The sequence below is a fragment of the Acomys minous genome (assembly GCF_964271855.1).
Source record: "Acomys minous genome assembly, chromosome: 8".
NCBI classification, from domain to species: Eukaryota; Metazoa; Chordata; class Mammalia; order Rodentia; family Muridae; genus Acomys; species Acomys minous.
The window spans coordinates 113408182-113412894 of NC_140489.1; the positions used below are offsets into that span (position 1 = coordinate 113408182).

Consider the following 4713-nt stretch of genomic DNA (forward strand, 5'->3'; position numbering starts at 1 on the left):
GTAGCCCTCAAGCTTGCCTATTGGGCCAAAGGACAATACCTTGGTAGGTGTTAAGTTTTCTTTCTTTCTTTCTTTCTTTCTTTCTTTCTTTCTTTCTTTCTTTCTTTCTTTCTTTTGTATGGACAAGGATATTTCAAAGAGATGCAAGCCTCAGGGGGGTACTGGGGTGAAGTGCAGCAAGAAGGTGAGGCTTTCCAGGGAGAGCTTCCCGTTCCATTGCCGAGGTGTTTCAGGAAGGATCATTATTTCTGATAATTCTCTTGGTAACAGGGAAGAACTTTTGTGTGGGTGCTGTATAAGACAACTAGAGCAAAACCCATGCAATTGGAAGAAGGCCTACCTTAGCTTCGATGGCTTCTAGCCTAAGAACAAACAACAGTTGGTCCTCAGATGCGAATCGTGATGTGGCCAGGATCCATCTCACTCAGCATGGATCAAGCGCGTGTTGGGAAATGACAAATGAGATACTAACGCTGGAGGAATGCCTCGTTCGGGTGCAGCGCTGTGACTGTTCTGAGAACTTCCTCAGATGATCTCACCTGAAACTCAGAACACTCAGAAGGATGCAAGGCTGAGTATCTCTCTCCTCCTGAAAGGCAGGAAGCTGGAGCCCAGATGCTGAAGGGAACCAGAGGAGGCAGAGCCTGAGAGCCCAGGTCTCACCTCCATGGTACAGAATCCTCCTGCTCAAACCAGCCTGCAGCTGGATGCAGGAGGGCAACTGAGCCCAGAAAGGGATGTGAAAGAATAGCCTTGTTTTTAAATTTAGGAGATTTTGCAAAATTAAAGCCCCAGTTAGAATGATTATCATCCAGGGAAAAAATGACAACAACTGCTGGTGGGAAAGATTTCTTATTCACAACTCCTGTGAGGATAAACTGGTGGCACTGCTATAGAAACAGGTGTAGAAGTTTCTCGAAAGTCTAAAAACAGAACTAGCATGTTCTGTTTCTCCTATCACGGAGATGTTATGTGTCCATGCTTGCTGTTCCTCTGTTCACGGTAGCTAGGAAATGGAATCAGTTTAGATGCTCATCAACAGGTGAATAATGAAAATGTGGCCCATATACACAACAATTTTATTTAGCATTAAAGAAAAGGGAAAGTATAAGAATTTCAGGAAGATTAGTGGGTGTGGGTTTAGGGGGAGGAGAGACATGCACTAGCACTCTGAGCCCCATCTGTTTTGTTTAAATAATGATCATTGACTGGAGAGATGGCTCAGTTGGTAACGGTGGTTGCCAGCAAGGATGACAACCTAAGGTAGATCCCTTATACCCACATTGTGGAAATAAGAGACTGACTTTCACAAGTTGTCCTCTGTCTTTCACATGCATACCTCCGTATATGCATACATCTCTGACCTCTGTGTGCTGGAACACACACAAGCACATATAAATAAAATGTTAAAAAAATAAATAAAAGCCAGGCATAGTGGCACTCAGCTTTAGTCCTAGTAGGAGATAGAGGTAGGAGGATCTCTGTGAGTTTGAGAACAGCCTAGGGTACACAATGAGACAATGTTTAAAAATAATAAATAAAGAAGTAAATAAATAAATATAGCGGGTGAGGCTGGAGTCATGACTTAGCAGTTAAAAATATTTGCTGCTTTTGCAGAGGACATGGGTTCAGTTCCAAGCACCGTCGTGGCATATGGCATCTTATAATTTGTCCAGAGGATATGATGTCCCCTTCTGGGAACGCAAATAAAGAAAAATAATTTCAGGAAAATTGATGGATCTGTATATCACTGTGTTAAGTGAATTATCCAAGACTCAGTTACCATGCTTGTTTGTTTGTTTACCTTACATGTGGATCTTAGATTCTAATTTTTACCTTTTTTTCTCCGTTTTAATCTGAGAGTCAGTGTGTGTGCTAGAGGGCATGAAACTAGCATCGGAGCCATAAAGGGGGAAAAGACGGTTTAAGAAGCCAGGTAAGAAAGCACATGAAAATAGAAATGGAACTACTCAGGGCTAAAGGACACAAAGAGAGGATGCGGCGGGCAGGGGGAGAGGGGAAGGGGGCATAAGGGTACTATACCCCCGTGGTTGCTGCAGGCTGAGAGCTTTGGAGTCTCTGGCTCCAAAACATTTAGAAACTGTTATGCATATGCTGAAAAACAGAACCAGATCTTTATATACATAAGGTTTCATTTAGGAATATCTATGAAAATCCAAGTGCTAGAATAAAAGGAGGTGAGGTGGGGGGCTAGAAAATTTGACCTTACTCCTTTCCATGCTATTTCACAGAAAATTAAATTTATGATTGTGGATGATTCATTTACCCATTCATCCATCTGCGATGTGCCTCAAATGTAAGAACCCCAATTTTAAACACTGGGTATAACCCAAAGGACAAAATGGAAACTGGCCCCACCATCACAGAGTTAGCTTGCAGTCATGGAAAATGGACATGTATCAGGGACACAGTGACTGTGTGTGCGGGGTGGAGGTCATAGGAAGGAAGGAAGGAAGGAAACAGTTTCAGAAAAGCAGGAATGGGAGCTGTGGGCAGCCTTAAGCATAGTAAACTTGCTGAGCGAAAGACAGGAGGAAAGTGAGCTAGGGGTGGGAGGTTGTCAGAAAACTATCCCGTGCGCAGGGCTTCATCTGCATAAAAGATAGGATCATGGATGGCATTCCACAGACTAGCAACAAGACCTTAGCATTGGGATGTGGGCCAGTGGCGAGATGAAGGCAGGAGGAAAGGGCAGCTGAAACTGAAGGAAGCTGAAACTGACTTCCATTGAGTAAGGTCAGATGCCGCTTGACAGTTTGTAGCAGAGGAGAGAAAGTGGCACGATTTGACTTACATTTCACGAGCATCCTTGTATCATTGTAGGACCCAGGCTGATGTATGTAGAGGGTAAAGGTCAAAGCTATGACATCAGGTAGGGGGCTATGCATCATCTAGTTGAAAGACGAAGTTGCCTTTGGCCGTGGTGGCTGCTGATGAAGTCATTAAAAGTAAACAAATCATAGGCAAGTGTGATTTTCCTGTGTGTGTGTGTGTCCCTGAATCAATGGCAACTATAACTCATTATTTATTAATTCATTAATAATTAATTTTGATGACTTTCAAAAAATTGTGGTAGTTATAAAGTTTTAATTTTAATTTTTTTCTATGCAATGTGATTTTATTAGCTTGGACACTGCCTGAACCAAAAGACAGTTAAAAATGGCCAAAGATATTTAAAAATAATAAAATAATAGTCATTTGTTTTCTAACATGAATGCTTTCAGCTGGATGTTAAGTTACTAAGCTACATGAGTCCCAGAAAGGCAGGTGGGCATCCATGTCACATCTATGGGCACTCTTGGATATGGAATCCTGGGAGCATTTGAACCCTTATTCCCAGTTGTTTGGATGTTGTTCCGGAATAGGCAATCCTGGAAACAGGAAGACCAGGTTGTCTGTGTTGTCACTGCTCATTCTGTTGGCTCTCTGTGATGGAGTAGGACACAGAACCTTGGCCCTTGTTGATGTCACCGAGGCACACCCACTGTCTATCCACCAATTCTTTCCATGGGGTCACTTTTGCTGTCTTCATCTGACATGGCCAGGATGTTGGCTGTGATGGACCAGCTCACGAGCCATACAATATCGTTGGACTGGTGTAGGAGTTTGGGTGACCACATACTACCTGAGGCATCATCGCAGGTCCAATGGCAATGGTGCTAGTGGGCAGGTCAATGGAGGGGCCCAGGCAACATCTCGAACCCAGTCACGGTGGGTCTCTAGCTTCTGCTCCTCCCTCCACTAGCCATCCTCCTCCTCCCTCCACAGCTTGATGAGGTTATCACAACCACTTGATGCAAACTTCTTGATGTAAATTGGGTTTTTGCCCTGACGTTTGGTCTATAAGGCTTCCAGGAACAACAGCAGAGGCCCAACTGACAGCGTTACAGCTGATCATGTGATTGTTGTTGATTTTCTTCACTCCCCACTGGCCTTCCCCTGCATAGGTAGGTCAGCAGGGAAGATGGCCCCATCTGAGCTCCAACAGGCCAGGATCAGGCTGTCGTCATGAGGGGCCCAGCAGGCAAGGTTCACTGAGGAGTCATGTCCTGAGTGCTCATGGGTCTTCTCCCAAAGGCCATTTTCTTCTTTTCAGATAATGACTTTCTGATCATAGGAACTGGAAGCTGGGATATTTCCATACATGGGGTGGGCCCAGGCCACTTGCCATACTGGCCCCCTATGTCTTCTGAGGTCTGTGAGGAGGATCCGCCCCTCCATTTTGCACATCAAAGGTTTTGACAAACCTGTTTGAGGAGCAGGTTGCTAGGTGGGTGTCATGATAGTCCAGCTGTGCATCAGGAATCATGTCCTCATGAGAGGTATCCGCAGTGTTCATTACTGATGCTATAGATGCGGCAGCGGGGACTTGTGGCCTTGGACATGGCAGCCTAATTTAAATTTTTAAACCCTATCATTTCATCTTATTTCAGGAGATGTATTGCCATTTACTTATTGGCAAAATGTATGGAATATTTGAAGCATTTGAGGTTAATTTTTACTAATATTAACTTCAGAAGTTTAGCATCTTATATCCAATTTTTAATTTATTTTAAAATAATTTATTCAGATTACATCCTGATTGCTATCCCCTCACTAGTATCTTCCCGGTCCCCTTCCTCCCTCCCTCTTTCACCCTATTCCCCTCCCCTAGATCTCTGACAGAAGGGGACCACCTCCCCCTTCATATGA

At 44.0% G+C, this 4713-nt stretch overlaps 1 pseudogene across 1 annotated transcript; it reads right to left on the reverse strand.

Moving 5' to 3' along the window:
* Nucleotides 1-3105: 3105 nt before the first annotated feature.
* LOC311603576 (protein SEC13 homolog) lies at nt 3106-4360 on the reverse strand (annotated as a pseudogene). Its single transcript has one exon. The product of its transcript is annotated as a protein SEC13 homolog (transcript).
* Between the last annotated feature and the right edge of the window lie 353 nt (nt 4361-4713).